This window comes from Peromyscus californicus, unplaced genomic scaffold (genome assembly GCF_007827085.1).
Source record: "Peromyscus californicus insignis strain IS unplaced genomic scaffold, ASM782708v3 Scaffold_5__1_contigs__length_169319896, whole genome shotgun sequence".
NCBI classification, from domain to species: Eukaryota; Metazoa; Chordata; class Mammalia; order Rodentia; family Cricetidae; genus Peromyscus; species Peromyscus californicus.
This window is the reverse complement of record NW_026294573.1, coordinates 51,565,988-51,582,927: the sequence shown is the minus strand read 5'-3', so window position 1 is coordinate 51,582,927 and position 16,940 is coordinate 51,565,988. Positions and strand designations below refer to the sequence as shown.

General features: G+C 44.5%; 1 protein-coding gene across 1 annotated transcript in view; it reads left to right on the top strand.

The window, feature by feature from the left end:
- Positions 1-16,940, top strand: part of Ror1 (receptor tyrosine kinase like orphan receptor 1) — a 367,738-nt gene that overhangs the window by 60,824 nt on the left and 289,974 nt on the right. The gene's annotated exons all lie outside the window — the stretch shown is intronic.

Genomic DNA, 16,940 nt, shown 5'->3' with positions numbered 1-16,940 from the left:
ATGTGATGTGGTAATGATAGTGTGTGTGTGTGTGTGTGTGTAAGTAAAATGGAGTTGTATTCAGTCATATGTTAGAATTAAATTATGGCATCTGTAAGGGAATGGGTGCAACTACAGATTCTCTGGTTAAGCATAATAATCCAGATTCACAAATATTCTGTTTTTTCAGATATTAAAATGTGTATGTATGTGTATGTATATATGTGTGTGTGTATGTGTGTGTATGTGTGTATATGTGTGTGTATGTGTACGTGTGTGTATATATGTGTGTGTGTGACATGGAAGTAGAAGGGGGCTATCTGAGGTGAATAAGGGCACTAATGGGAGGGGGAGGCAATGGTGAGAGGAAAGACAAATATTGGTTGTGTTCTCATGCAGAGTCTAGATTTAGATACATGTGTGACCTGAAAGCAAAGCAAGACTATTTGGGTGAGGAGAAGCGCAAGAAGGCCAATGGGGTGGAGAGTGTGAGCTAAGGATTTGATGATCCATGTACGTGAAATCACAATGAAACCCACTCTTTTATATGCTGACTAAAAACAATGATGAAAATGCATCTGGGTATGGTGGCAGACGTGTTTAATCTCAGCACTTAGGACGCAAGGGCAGGATAACCTGTGTTGGTTCAAGCCCACCAGCCTGGCTATGGAGCAAGGACTACATAGCAAAATCAGGCCAGCCCAGGCCAGCCAGGGCTACAAAGCAAAATCCTGTTTAAAAACAAACAAATACAAACCTATTAAACAAATGAACTAACTGCCTTCTCATTGTTTATGGGCAGATTCCAAGCCCCTTGGGATAACTACAAAGGAGATTTTAGACCAGTTCCTTGGTCTTTCTAGCCTTTGGAGGCAACTTCCGTTGTAGTTTGGTTACTGTCCGTGGAGTTGAGGTAACAGAACCTACATCATGGGGTGTGTGTGTGAGGAATCACTCAGCTCCCACAGAGTTGGCCGTCAGTGAATGCTGGCTGTTCTGGGCCTCCCCAGTTTTGGACTCACATTATAACATCTGGCCACATGGGTTTCCCGTCCCTTTTCACTATACACACTGATGCCTTTGTCCCTGCCATCCACTGTTTCTGAGTGTCCCCCATTGCAAAAATAAGGGAAGTTCCTAGTCTGCTGGGGTATTTGGGTTGTGGGGGCAGTCTGTATAGGTTGGTAACAGGTAAGAGAATCTGGGTTCATCTTGGGGGCAGGGATGTGAATTCAGCACTACAGAAGCCCAGAGAAGTGATCTTATGGAGTGTGGCTTAGGGGTCTGTTCAAAGTCACCTTTTCAGTGAAAGACAGCAGCTCATTCTGTGTGACCGTAATCATTCCCTCCCCTGAAAGAAGCCATTGCCATCCACCTCCTTGTAAGAATTCCAGAATACAATGAAGCCCCTGTTACCTGGTGGGGAGGGGCAATGGAGCTTCTTTTTAATTAACTTGTCTCTATAGCAAAAAGTGACTTTATCCCTCTTCTGTGGTCCCCTGGTTCTCCAAGGCCTGGCTCAAATCACTGCCCCGACTTTCCCGCCTCATTGGGGCATCTCACATCGGAAGTTATCATTTCGTCTGAGTGTGTCTAATTCCTTATGAGATGGACGCTCTTTGGGGATTTGTATTTTCCTCTGAATTATTGATCATTGTGCTTTTGAGTTGAGAAGGCTGGCCACATACTGTAAGCACTGGCTGGAAGTCTCCACATTAACACCTACACCTTCCGAGGAAGTCCTGATGACCTCCAGGGGCTCTTGCCTCCCCTTGGGGCTGCTCGTTGCATTATATTAAGCACTTCATACATTGAGAATAAGAAAGCTTGAAGTTGGAGCCATGACCTAATGCTAGGGGCTGTTGGTCTCAGCGATGGGTTTCTGGAGTCTGCCTTCCTTTGCTTGGTAGTTTTTCTGCTCCTCCTCCTCCTCCTCCTCCTCCTCCTCCTCCTCCTCCTCCTCCTCCTCCTCTTCTTCTTCTTCTTCTTCTTCTTCTTCTTCTTCTTCTTCTTCTTCTTCTTTTAAATCACATCTCTGGCAATCCACTGCCTCCCTGTGAATGTTAATACTTACTAGAAACGATGCTGAAGAATTTGGTGGTATGTGCCTCTTTCCCCTTTGGTCCCCAGTTTTTCCTTGTTTCTTTGACACTCTGCCTCTTTTTTTTTTTTTTTGTATTTATGTATGTATTATTTGTTCTGGGATTGAAGCCAGATCCTTCCTTCCTCATGCTAGGCAAGGGCTCTACTGCTGAACACTCCCAGCCCCTTTCTGCTCTTTCTTGATTTATTCATCTTTGTAGACTGGCACCTGGGTTCTGATCTTGCACACCGAGGATGATCTTCATACTGAGTTCTAATGTTGCCTCATGCCTGCGGTATACCCAATGTGTGTGCTTCTTTTAGGCGCTTGAAAATCAGATGACAGGATATTTATCAGCATTCCACAGAGGAGGGGTTTAGTCTAGACGTGTGATTTCTAAAAGATCACAAAGTCCTGAAGCTGCAACTTGGTCATTATGTCCAACCCCCCCAGTAGAACGTGAAGTTGCCATTTCACTCCGAGATGCCCCCCCGCCGCCTCCCAGGCCCGCCTGGAACAGTGCTTTTCAGGGGTTGTGTTACGGTAGCTTCAGTCCTACGCTATTCTTCTGAGGGCCCCAAAACCCACTCCCCTGTACCAACATATTCAGGGGCTGGGGAGGGAGAGGGAACACAGAGGAGTGAGAGAGCACACAGACTGAGAAGCTGTGGGCTTTGCTTTCCCGGGGTGATGAGGTGACCGAATCCTCACATCTGTTTTGAAACCCGTCCCCCAATACCAGGCTTGTTTCTGCTAAGTCCGGGCACCTTTTCTTTGTAATTCATGTCGGTTTCCCTCACAGCCACCTGCACAGGCTCTTGCTCTCTCTCTCCCTCTCCCTGGCTTGCTCTCAAAGCCATGAGTTTGTTCTTTGTGTCCTTGCTGTTCTCGATAACCCTTTCTAGGATTTAATGTCATTAAAGATGCTATTCATCAGCCTGTCTTTGTGTGAGATGTCTGGGTTGGCAAGCAGGCAGCTAGAAGTAACCATGTTCTTCCCAGCCAGTGGCAGGGTAGCTGGGGTGGGGGGCATTCAACTGAAGCACATTCCTACCATTACTTGGCAAAGAAAGAGCCACCGAGATTACTGGAATAAATCCTGGCTTCTGACCTGGATTTATCAGCTGAATCTAGGGCCTCACTATTGGGAAGGACCTTAAAACCAGCTGTTCTACTTTGAGACTTGAAGGAAGCATGGCAGTAGATAAAGGAAATAATTTAAGGTTTCAGAATGCTAAGACTTCCAGGGACTTAAGACAAGACACGTACGTAGCCTTGCTCTCCATTCACTGGGGCAAGAATGGATGTCTACACACACACTCAAGTAGCACACTGTCTCATTGTAAGTGACTCTTCACTGATGTCCTGACAACAGCCTCAGGAGGGTGACCTGACTATAGCCTCAGGAGGGTGACCTGGCAGAGGAATTCCCACCCATCAGTTACTAGGTTCTGTAGCATTATAGATTCACCTGGTCTCAAGGAAAATTCTCACTGTCCTGTCCAAGCTTGCTTCCCAGGCCTCGGGTCAAACCCTCCAACTGGTATTCCATTGTCCTCAGTGTTCTGCGTGTCTTCCACTCGACCAGTGGTGACTGCCTCCTGAGTGGCGGGGGCGAGGTGCCTAGAGAGCTGAGGAAAAGCAAAGGAATGGAGTGGGGGGCTGGGATGGATGAGCTGGATTTCCCCCCTGAGGTTATGCCTTTGGAGAGGGTTTTTTTTTTTTTGTTTTTTTTTGTTTTTTGTTTTTTCGAGACAGGGTTTCTCTGTGTAGCTTTGCGCCTTTCCTGGGACTCACTTGGTAGCCCAGGCTGGCCTCGAACTCACAGAGATCCGCCTGGCTCTGCCTCCCGAGTGCTGGGATTAAAGGCGTGCGCCACCACCGCCCGGCATGGAGAGGGTTTTAATTGTGCAGTGGGGACATGACTCAGGGGCTCTACCCCTGTGGAGGGAGAGTCCTGTTTTCCTTCCCATGTTCCTACAACATATTCCACCCAGAGGCTTTTACACATTCTTCATGCTGTGACCCAGTTTAGACCCCTCAGTTTACTCGCCTGCTAGTCTCCAGGCGCAAGCCTGCATAGTAAGCTAGGAGTATCAGGTAGGCCAAGAGATTCTCGTGTGGTAAGTGCCCTGTCAGAAGTCCTGGGCTAGAGGACATGGATGGAACTTCACGTGCCTGACAATGCAACAAGAACCCTTTGTCTTCCCTGCAAGGCTGGAGTTAGTTAATCCTCTTCAGTTGAAAGGCACCGTATGTTAGCAACTTGATAATTAAAATTCTAATATGTGAATTCCAGCAGTCAAGGGGCCATGGCAACTAAAATATTAAAATACAGCTGCAGTGGTTCTGTTACTACACCCCTTTGCAGACTTCCTCATACATCTCTGAGGCCTTTATTCAGACTACTCACCATAGGCTCAAAGTCCCATGGTTAGACAGTGTGTGTGATGTGGAGAAACAAAAGATGGTGTCTTCGAGTCCTACCAGGGGTATGAGTTATGGAAAGGACAGGCTTTGAGTTCCCATTCTGTGTCCCTCGTGACTAAAAACAATGCTTGGGAGGGGAGATGGTTTGAGGGACTATCTGCTGAAATGGGCGTCAGCTTGAGCTTCGGGATTTATTTAAGTCATGGAGCAGTCTGGGAAAGTGACTGCTCATTGCCTTCTGTGATTAATAAAGGGGTCGCTTCATCATGAGGCCTTCGAATCTGCATTTAATGGCTTTAGCAGTTGGTTTTGATCTCTGACTTGGTGTGGCCACCTTATTAAAAAAAAAAAAGGAGATCCTGATGGGTAGGAAAAGGTATCTTCAACCCAGAAGCACAGCCCAGGTATTTTCCAGCTCGCTTCTGTGAGAGACAGACCAAGAAGTAAGAGCCAGCTACGCAAGTGAGAAGCTTCTGTGTGCTGAGCGGAGGCTGCTCCTTTTGAACTGTCCCAGGGACCCTTGGGACATGGTCCTTTTAATTGAGAAGATATTTTGGAGCAAATTCAGGATTATATTAAAAAGTGTATGTATTTACTTATTTACTGTGTGTATGACGCACAGGTACAGTGAGCATATCGCAGCCAGGAATGGTCCTGCCCTTCCACTGTGGGGTCCAGGGATCGAACTCAGATTGTCAGGGCCCTATAGCAAGCGCTTGAACCCACTGAACCATCCTGCTGCTCCCCCCAGATTCTATAAAAGTAAATAAATATTTTAATAACAAAGAAGAAATCGACAAATACCTGTTTCATTTAAGATAGCGGAGGCCTTCAAGACTTGTTCCTTTCGTTTCTGAAAGCATTTAACACCAGTTGGGGGCTTTGATTACTAACCTCTAGTGACGGGTGCCATCCATCCTATTTTCCTCTTCCTTTTAATCCAGTCCACTTGAATATTTGTGAAGAACCAGTAAAGGCAAAGGCTTAATTTCACCAAGCCTTGCAATGATGAAGATTTAAACCACAGTGGGAGTTTCTGGTTATCACACATTGCATTCTAGCATTCTCTACGCAGTTCGGTTCATGGGCAGCCTCCACTCAGGAAGATATGGCAGCTGAGAATCTCAACGCATCCCATAGGAAAGGGAGAGAAATGTGGCGCTCCATGTGGGAGGCTCAGAGGAATGCTTTCATAGACGGAACTTCCTAGTCCTTCCCCTTGTATTTCAAGCTGATAGCAATGTCCTGCTGCTGCTCTGGCCATGAGGAAATGGTGGTTCCTTAGCTGAGTAGAAAGGGTAAAGTGTTCCGTACCTGACTCCAAAACGAAGACCAGATCCTGGGTGTTAGGACGAGGAAAGTCTGGTCCGTCCGTTTTCAGTCTTTGTTAATGAGCTCTTTAAGAAGCGCTCCATGGATGCATGCATATTTGGAAGCAGCTCTAATTTTACTTTGTGAACGGTGCTTGCTTTTCCCATTTTTATTAAACAAAATCATATAGAAGAATCAGTTTATTGGTTCACTGCTCATTTGCTAGCTCATTCATTCTTCATTCATTCGTTCGTTCATTCATTCATTCATTCATTCATTCATTCATCATTTAAGTTACTATTTTCAGCCAGTTGCTGTACTGGACAGGAGGATACAGAGGTGACTGCAAAGCCACACTGTGTTAAAATGTCCCCAACCACACTGGACCTTTTGTTTTCCAGACAGATTTATGGCTTTGCCACCCTGATAAATGTTCTGTTTTCAAAAAATTGAACTCTATTAAGTATGCAGAAATAAGCACAAAAATGACAGAGCCCTTTCAGATCCAAGCCTTCTGCATGGTTTTTTTCCTCTTTAGACAATCTTTCAGCTAAATTTGACATCTTCTCATCCCCGTGTGTGTGTGTGTTTTTGTGTGCATATAAACCCACTACCATTACGTGCCATTTCTCTGACATTTCGAAGCTTCGTATCGGGGATGAATATACTCGACTCATCCTTCCATATCTTGCTTTTTTCCTTCAGTATTATTTATTTATTTTTTTGGTTTTTCAAGACAGGGTTTTTCTGTGTAGTTTTAGTGCCTTTCCTGAAAATCGCTTTGGAGACCAGGCTGGCCTCGAACTCACAGAGATCCGCCTGCCTCTGCCTCCCGAGTGCTGGGATTAAAGGCATGCACCACCACCGCCCAGCCAGTATTATGTTTTTGATACTTAACTTTATTAATTGAGGGTCTGTGTCTTAATCCTGGAAACTGTTTTACTTGCTGTGGAATAGCTTTGCTGTTGGAAGGCCCCGTCGCCATTATATACCATTCTCTATTTTTTTCTTGTGTTATAAAACAGTGCTGCACAAAAGGTTTTGTAATGGTACGGGGTGACAGCTCTCGCTAAAATCAGAATAGAGAATGCATATCTTTGTCTAGTATCAATATTCGTGAACTGTCCTCTGAGGGTCTTGAACCTCTGTGAATGATTTTCTGCAGCAGATGAGCTCCAGAAATTGCCCTGTCCTCTCTACAGCTTATGGTGACAGATGAATTTAGAAGTTTTTGCTTATTGGATGGGTGTGGAAGGACCAACTGAAATTTGTTTGTATAAAGATAGACGAAAAAGGCAAAAAAAAAAAAAAAGAGAGATGTTTTCCTCTTTTCCCAGACTAGCTCTATGGTAGGGCAGGTTTGAGTGTCTGGCTAGCTGAGTAGCCATCCTCATCAAATCCTAGTGATGGTTCAGCCAGCCTGTTATGCGTTTGTGGCTCAGAACACATTATGCACCGTTCTAAGGGACGTGTTCCAAACTCACAGGACTGAGGAGGCAGATGGCAGGGGGATGAATGGCAGGAGACAGTATCCCAAATTTCTAGTGAATTCGTTGTGTTGGCGAAAGAACAGAGGGCCCTAGGTCTGCAGTCAGGCTGAGACTGCTGCCTGCGCCCCTCGGGCATTAGTGTCCACCTCTGTAAAAGGAGCTGTTGTATCAGACACCCCTTCATGTTCTGATTTCCTTTCTCCCATTTCAGCATTCCATGTTTCTAAGTGGTACTGTCCCTTGGTGCTTCAAAAGGTTTTGAACTATGAATACTCAGTTTATCTCAAGGACAGAGGAGGTCTATGCAGAAGCAACCACTCAGCAAAGAACAGTTCAACATGTGAAGAAAATCCACTTTGAAACTGCAGTCTATGTTAAATGTGTGCAGAAATGGACCAGCGTCACTCAGGCATAAAGACGATGGGAGATTAATAATATACAGGCTGTAGGTGATTATCCCATATTTCTGTTTTCCAAATTTTCCTTAATAGCCATGTAGTAATATTCTTGAAATAAAATAATAAGCATGTGCAAACAATTATAAGTTCATCTGGTAGGAAAAAAGGAATAAGACTTACACAAAACACATGCTAGGGAAAGGGGAACACCTGTAAATGAAAATGGTTTGTAGTGATTTCTCAGCTGAGCCCTCTAATCCTTCCCGTGGTGAAGGTTGGCATGTGACGTGTGCCTTTGTGTTGCTATTGGAAGACTCAGAGAGGATAGAGGACAGCCAAACTGGCTTCCTGTATAGAAGCAGTAGCAAAACGCAAAGCAGAACAACCGAGTTTCTCTGATTAGGTTTAAAGACCAGACTAGGTGGAAAGAGAAAGAGCTAGAGAGATTTTTAACCATTAGGTCATGCACTCATCCCATCCCAGGTCTGAGGAATCCATACTGTGTGTCAGGGAATTGTGATGATATTTTATCTGTGTCCCCCGATAAAATTCATCTGAGGATCAATGGAAAAAGCCAGCCACCATATTAGACATAGAAGTCAGGCAATGGTAGTACACGCCTTTAATCCTATCATTGGGGAGGCAGGGATCTGCCTGGATCACTGTGAGTTCAAGGCCACACTGGGAACAGAGCCAGACATGGTGGCACACGTCTTAAATTCCAACACTAGTTAATCATGGAGTTCTGGAGGTCTGTACAGGACAGACAGGAAGTGACAGAGCTAGGCAGGAAGAGGAAGTGATGTAGCTGGTCTGAGAGAGCAAATGAGATAGCAGAACAGAAAGGCATATAGGTGTGGGTATACAGGAAGTAGGTATCTTTGGAAGCTGCGGGGTTGGTGAGGTGAGGTTAGCTGTGGCTTTTTCTATCTGATCTCTCAGGCTTTAACCCCAATTTCTGGCTCCGAGTTTTCAATTTAATAAGACCTTTTAAAATTTCATGTTACAGGTAATAATGGAGGTGGGAGGGGCCATACAATCTACCATATACTGAGCACCAGAGATGGAGAGTTTCCTCATTCTGGACCAGCTGTAGAAAGGAGGAATAGGTGGGTGTAGATAGCTGATCAACATGCTTCATATGGGCATTTATCAGCGCCACCTGGTTCTCCCTGAAGTCCGTTTCCTCATGTGGAGCATCATGTGTGTGTGCCCTTGAACTCCAGGCTTTCCCAGAGCTGACTATGCTCTCTCTGGAGTGCTCCCTTCAGCAGCCTGCTCCCTCTTTCATGAGGCAGCCCTTCAGATCTCTGAAGGCAATTCTTGTGGCTAAGCCTCATGTCTCTCCTCTTACCCGTCCTTTCTGGAGAGCCTGCAGAGGTATTTTTATCCACAGAAGCCTGGCCGAACTTGGTCATATTTAGACTCACACTGAGTTTGCCCAGATGTGCCAGTGTTTTTAGAGGTGATATAAATTAATTCTCTAGAAAAAAAGAAGCCTGGCGTGGGCATTGGCTAATGCAAACCCATTCCATTCTTTTTGGAAGGTAAAAGAATGTGAAAACACACGAGGTCATTTTCACCAGGTAAGGGTAGTTGTTGATGATGTAAAGCCCACTTTCAGTACAACAGGTCAGTACTACCACATGCTTTAACCATGAGAAACCCAGGTTGACACTTGTAGTGGTGCCCAGCCTTTTCTTAAGTACTTTGCAGAGGCCGAAGAAAATGTAATACACTTTTGTTTTTATGACCTTGATCCAGCCAGTGTTTGCAGCATAAGGTGGTGGATATTCAAAGGTAGAAGGGTACTGTCGTCATTGTAAACAAAGTTTACACTTACGTAGAGGCGTAGACTCTTTAGGAGATGAACTTTGAAAATAGAGCATCCCAGCATTGCCAGTACACTTTCCCGCCCCACATGTGTATGTGTGCCAGAGTTCTTTTTGAGAAGCAGAGTTCAAATGATGACCAGTGTGATTGCATCATGCACAGTAACAAGAGTATAGCCTTCCCACGTCATAGCCACAGAGTGTGGCCATAGCTGCTGCTAAGGTTTTGAACTCCTTGGTATGCCTGGCAATGTGCTTTACACCGGTGATACCATAGACTTGATGGCTTGGGAAGTAGATGCCCTCACTAGCCATGCCTCATGACAGAGCAGAGGCTTGTCATGCCCTGCTCCATCCCTTGTTTCTATTCTGACTGCAACAGACTCCATATTCAACAGTACACAGAACACGGGAGTCATAGTAAGGGGTCTTTATAAACAAACATGCATGAAAATTTCCTAACATTTTTTAACCAAAGCTGTTAAGCCAGGGCTTTATCAAGGATCCATTTCCACAGCCAAATATACTTCTTACTTCCTATATTGTTCACTCTAAGAGATGGATGATGGAGTTGGATTACATCTCGAGATCACCAGATTCCCGGAGGCAAGGTAACATGAATTTTAACTAGTACTTCCACTAAGTCCTCTGTGGCGGCAGCCCACTGCCTCACTCTCTCCAGATCTCAGTATTCCCATCTACAAAATGTGAGCAATAGACTCTGAGCACGAGAATTCCTTCTAGCTTTGCATAATCCATAATTCATGACTCCTAGCTTTAGGAAGAATAAGATGTTTTTGTTCTTTAATGAAAGTCTGATGCCAGCAATGGCTTTGACTTTCCTATTCCCTGTGGCTTCTCCTCCCTCTAAGATTCTATGACTTCACTGCCCCACTGCCCATCTATATATGACATTTGACAACAAACTTGTCTGGAATTACCCAAATCTCAGCCCCTTTTAGCTGTGGCTGATTGCCCCACAGGTGAGGGTCCTGACTTTTTCTTATCTGCCGCTGTGAATTGAAATCAAGACGATATGGCTTGGCTTCCCACCTTCTTCCATGGGAGATGTTCCAATGCGGTTCCAGCAGCTCCAGGACTGGAGGTAGGGTAGGATGGAGATCCTAGAAATAGGTGACAGTTGCTTATTTTGTTTTTGCTCAATTTGCTCCTTCTCAGCAGACTTGACTCCCTGCCTTCTTACAACAGTCCAGACTTACTTCCTGTTGAGTGAATAGGAGGACTGACAGCCATATTTCTCTTTTGCCTCTGAGTTATTCACCCATCGTGGGTAGCGACAGACTATGTTGGACTTGGGTAGTGTTGGGTGAACTTTGTCCTAGGGAGATATTAACAAATGCAGAAAATCCAAAGTATAATTCCGCCAAAGTCCAGCTTGGAGAAACTGCTGACTGTTGGGCAGAGCACAGTTGAGGGGTTTCTTACAGTAATGTGAGTTATCCCAAAGCAACTACACCACAGAAAAGTCTCACCCCATTGGGGCTTCCCCATAGCTTCAGTTAACCTTCCTGAGATCATGAGGCTACATTCAGTTAGTGCAGAATCACATACAGCTGGCTGGGAGGTGCAGGAGGGAGCGGCTGGAATCTCCAGTGAGGTTCCAATGACCTTCCCCACCTCTGAGAGAAAGCATCCACAGCCTATAGGCCAGATTGTGAAGGCCTCTTGCAAGTTGTCACAGCTGATCTGATGAAGATGATGGCCACTGTGCTCCTGTAGTGCACTGTAGTAGATAGTACCTCATGTGCGAATACTGCCCAATGGGTGGCAAAAGGAAAAGGTTTGTGTTTCTAAATATTTGCTGTGTGTCTATGCTGAGACTACCTACCACCTTCTGAAACAGAAAACTCAGTCTCCTTTCTGACCCAGCCTAGGCTGATCTGAAGCATCAATGAGAACTAATCTTTTCTAAACAGTCACAAGCTCTCTGGCAATCAATAATCTACTGCCTCGTGGCATTTTTCCGGTTCTGATAAATATTTGTTTTTTATTTCTTATCTTCCCTTATTACAAATTGTTTCTCCATTGAGGTTGTAAATTCTTTGAGGCCAGGAGCAAACATGATTAGAAGTATTTATTGCTTGGTTCTCTCTTCTTTGGGGGACCCAAGTCACAAGTTAAAATGTTCTTTAACCCAGGAATGCCCTGTTTATTTCTAAATTTCTCTTCCTTTCATTTTGAATAGTTTTAATTTTAAAAGAACTTTCAGATTCACTCATCTTTACTTTGAATGTCTTATCTTCATGTTAGTTCCTCCCAGACTATTTTCATTGCACATACTGTATATTTCACTTGTTTGATTTGGGGCTTTAACAAAGATCTCGAGGTCTCTAAATTTTGAAAATGTGGACTATAGTTATATTTCTTTCTGCCAATTCCAGTACACCGTGTGTCCCTTCTGGGTCCGTTTTGTTTGGTTGGCTTTTTCCTCCTCATTAGAGGGTCCTGTTTTCCAGGTTTTTCATGTCTGCTAGTTTTTGATTGTATGCCAGGCATTGTGAATTTGATCTCATTGGGTGCTGGACAGTTTGTATCCTTGTTCCTATTTAGTGTGTTCTGGGATGCAGTCAGGTTGCTTAAAATTAGTTTGATCCTTCTAAGTTCTGTGTTGTAAACCTTTGTTGCCCTGATTTTCCTGGACAGTCAGCTCTGGGTACTAAGGAGGTTTCCTGGGCTCTGCTTGCTTCCTGTCCTCTCCCATCCTTCTATTCACCATACACTTTGACCTGGACACTCTCTTTCAGGACACACTTCATGCTTTTCCTCTTAGAGATCACAGTCCTTAGTTAATGGTTTGGTCTTGATAATCACCTGCTTCTCTTTCTGTTCAGAGGTGGAAGGTATCTGTTTTTCTCTATCTGCTTAGAAGCAGCCTCCATGCCCAATGTGGGAAGGTATCTGTTTTTCTCTATCTGCTTGGAAGTAGCCTCCATGCCCAATGTGGGAAGGTATCTGTTTTCTCTACCTAATTTGAAGGAGCCTCCATGCCCAATGTTTGCACTCTGTCGTTCTGGCCTCCTCGAGAATGGATAAGGGGGCTCTTCTCTGGGTTTCCATCATGCCTACATATTAAAACCCAGTTTTTATTCTCTTTTTCTCTTAGGTTTTGTTCCCTTGAGAACAGGGACTAGCTTTTTTGTCTCTGGGTTTCTAATGCCTAGTAGTTTTTCAGTAAGTATTTGTTGAATGGATGAATAAATGAACACATTGGATTCAAAATTTAAAGTGGCAGTTTATGAATGAGTTTTAGTGTAGTTCTTTTAAACAAAAATGAGGTTGCATTATAATGTATACAATTGAAATTTCTCAACTTTCTAGGTAACTAATTGTTTTAATGGCTCAGGCATTTTTTGTTTTGTTTTGTTTTGTTTTTGACCTATGTATTTTTGTAGCTTCTCACTGGAAGGGTTTTTTTTTTTTCTTTGTCACTTAGATGGTGATTGAAATGACATGTGGAAGGAAAGCAAGAAACTGAAAACTAAGAACTGAATAGCATATTGTACACACAGTTGACGTTGTCTGACTTTTGGGTAACTCACTTTATGGTAGGCCTTTCGCTATGGGATATTCAAGCCTGAAAATATCAGAGGTGATTGTTCTTATCTCAATTGCCTTTTCCATGTTGGATATACTTGGCTAACTGGTCTGCAAATAGCTATGAGCCTGTGCATTCTTATCAGCTGGAGATAATTGACTGTGGATATGTACTATTGGGGTCACAGCCAAAGACAAGTTCATACATTTGGGTCTTAAAGGGCCAGTAGCCTGGGCTGTAGTTGGTAAGCCTCTCAAGACCTTTCTTCCATCTACTCAGCAGTTCTTGGCTCCATAGGTGACTCTGAGAGTGGACATGATGGGAAGGACTTGGAGCTGACTGTGTGGAGGCTCAGTGTTAGCTGGGAAGCAGAAATTACAGCATTTAATCTTCCACGTTTCTTCTGGGAGCAGATGAAGTAATACATAGTAGTTTCCCATTGGAGTTCTAGGTGCACAGGACCGCTTCCTCTCCTTGATAGCTTATTCAAAAGGCAGATGTCTGCCTCTGCAGTTAACTGAGTGGCTACCAGCATTAGAAGCACAGGGGGTCACTGTACCATGTTTCCTATTTATTTTCTTCTCCTTAACAGTTTAACGTGTGTTCACTGCTTTTCAATAAAGTGCTCATTTTCCCAGCATAGTTTCCTTGACCTAAAACAACCCTCCATTGCTTGGTGGTGACGTTATTAAAGATATCTCCATCCTTCCTCGCTTTTTTCTTCTTGGGATCTATAGCCAGATCCTGGGAGGCTTTCATGAACAGAAATGCTCCATATTAGCCAAGCAATCCTGCTTCGTAGATATGCTTGGAGCCTCTCTGGGTTGCACAAATGAAACTGAGTGTATTTTGCATATTTTCCTAAAATGACAGTGATTCTGTGGCTAAAGCGAGACTAAGCCCGTCATTTTCAGAGTCTGACTCTCTGCTTCAAGAGTAAACTGTGTTGCCTTCTAAACTACTATTTGGGTTTAACTTTGAAGTGCACTGTGTATTTAGATCTGACGACAGTGTGACTTTTCCTCCTGTCTTGTTTGGACACACTTCTTTTCCTTGCTGGTCAGGTACAGTTTCCTTGACCCCTGGTGCCTCAGCGACCCCAGCAGCAAGACTCAATGCTGTCCAGAATGCTAACCAAGATGCTTAATCTTCTTTGCTCTATTGTTTGATTCCTGTAATCTTGCCTACCACATAATAGATTTTGTTATCTTCCACTCTATCAAGTACAATGAGTGTCCATGTAAAGAAATGGATGCATACATGAACATATGAGGAGATTGATCACTATATTTACATATTTACTAGTTCTATTTACTATTCTATGATATTTACCATTCGAGAGTCTCCAAGGTCCTGGTTTAACTGTGTAAGTGCTCTCAGGAGATGTGAAGTGAGATAAGAGAGTGAGAAATTAGTCTTTGTTGTGATAGTCAAACATAGACCCAGTGAAAAGGCTCAGTGGGTAGAGCGTATCAGGCTTGACAACTGGAGTTTGCCAATATGGTGGCAGAGTGGACTGTGTGGGCCTGCGTTCACACGGTATACACACACACACACACACACACACACACACACACACACACACACATCCCTACACCACCCCCCATGTAAACATATTTAAAAGGTAGGCAAACTCTTGATACCTTGCATACATTAGGAAAGGAGCTTGATCCATCTTGTGTGCCCTTGCAGGGAAGCTCAGGGCAGCCAAGGGAGTTCCCCATGTGATTTTGTCTTCAGCTGCTCCTGGGCTCCCTGTGCAGCCATCTGATCACCCAGCACCCTTTCTAGCTGGCTGGGGTTTTGAGTTGAGTGCTCTCATGGTGAGCGGTTAGGCTTCCTGCTTGTCAGTGTTTCCTCAAGAGCAGACCTGTGAAGATGAAGCCCCCCGCATTCTGCCCATGGTCCTCTTTGTGGTGCTTCTGTCTACCCACCCCACCCCCAACCCCAAGGCCGATTCAGATTCTCTGTGATGTTTATCTTTGTTGGTAAATACTTAGAACAGACTTGTGTGTAAATGTGCTCAATGTTACAGAAGCCTCTTTGGCTTTTGCTAGTTGGTGGTCTCAAGACAACCATCCATCCATCCTGGTGCTTGAGGCCTAACTTGTACTAACTGTCCCTAGACATCTAATTGCATTTCTCTCTGCTTCTCTGCTGACAGCTTGAGATGTAGACTTATTGCTCTCCTCTTGTCTTTCCCCCTTCCTACATCTTGGCTGTTGCCCACATAGTTCCTCTTTTTCAGAATGCTCCTTCCTCCAATTCCCCTACAAATTCCCAGGACTCTGTTCTCTGAAGCTCACCTTTAGGGAAAGTGTGGCAAGAAAAATAGGCTCCCCTGTCCTTCTAAAAAGGATTTCATTTTTAGGTTAAATAATAAATTGACATGTGTATTGTTTTCTTAGAACAATGCCCAGCATAGTATGTGGTCAGTACTTAGCAGTAGCCATTACTCTGTTTAAATCCTGTTGGCTGTCCATTCAACCCTTCTATCTCTCTGCTGGGCTGCTCCTGCTCCAGAGTCAGGGATGCAGAAATGAGGAAGGTATGGAGCTTGTAGACAGAGGCATGGTTGGCTATCCTCCACTTCACTGGAGAATGATCTTGGTAGGAGGCTGGCCTGATTCCCTGATACCCTCTTCACCCCTATACTCTCTCTCCTGTTCGTGTTCCTGGTCAGAGTGAGGCAGGGGCAAGAGCAGAGGCTTCCCGCTAGGCAGGGGTAGATCTGAGTTCTAACTTGGTCCCTCATCAATTAGTTCCCAGCTCTAGTGACTTCCTCTTCAGGAGAGTAACAAGGAGGCAGTCGACTATAAACCCGGCCCTGGACTTGACACTTGGGGTTGTGTAGAAGCTATAAAATAGCCCCATGGGTCATACTGTATTGGTAATCTTTATTTTTTTTTCAAACAAGGAAACTGGGCAAAGAAAGTCCAGGAAGCTGGTTTGTGTGAGCTCAAAAAATGGGAAAGTCCTGGAAATTTGTGGAGAAATTGGGGACATTCTGAAAAAGAGGAACCATGTGGGCAATGGTCAAAATGTAGGAACTGGGGGAAGGTGAATGGGGAGCAGTACTAGCCAAACCCAGGTCCACTACATGGCCCATGCCATACTGCTTGGTGGTGTGCCATGTCCGGCTCTGTCATGGTTACAAACATGCTAAGATTCCTGGCATACAAGGCCAGAGTGAATAGTAACTACTGTTATCATTTCAAAAGTTGGGCCTTTTTTCTAACACAGGGACTCTGAGCACATTGCTGGAAACTTCACTGGATTACGGGTATAAGAAGCTGGGTGAGTCTACTGTTTCTAAGGAAGAACCCTTGGAAAGAAATAATGAAAATGTCAAGTAGAACCCAGAGAAGCAAAATATTAAAAAAGATTCTGTATTGGAAAATTGGAGGGGGGGGGGGAGAATGGAAGTATTTTGGTTAGCTCATAGGTTTTCATCAAAAGCAATGGAATTGGTGGGTGTCAGTCCCATGGACACCTCTTGGCAGTTATGGTGAGTGCATAGGAAAATGTGCACTCTTAACCTTTAGAAGTCAGTTTGCCCTTCTGACATCCCTCCTTTCACTTTAATGGGAAGCTGGCAGTGGTTTGCTGGATAGTGTTTTGATAGAGTTAAGCTTGCTTGCCTTGAGCATGGCTGAACCAGAAACTAGAATTTCCCTGTTTAGAAAGGAACTCCACTCCGGGAAGAGCCTAGCTTTCTGGGAGGAGTCTGGACCGGTTGAGCACAGAGACCTCCATCCTTCTCTACTCCTTCCCCCATTTCAGCAGCAGAAGGCTGTTATGGGGAGCATGCGATACAACAAAGCTGTTCCCTGAGATGTGGTTGCCAGAACTTTTATCTTT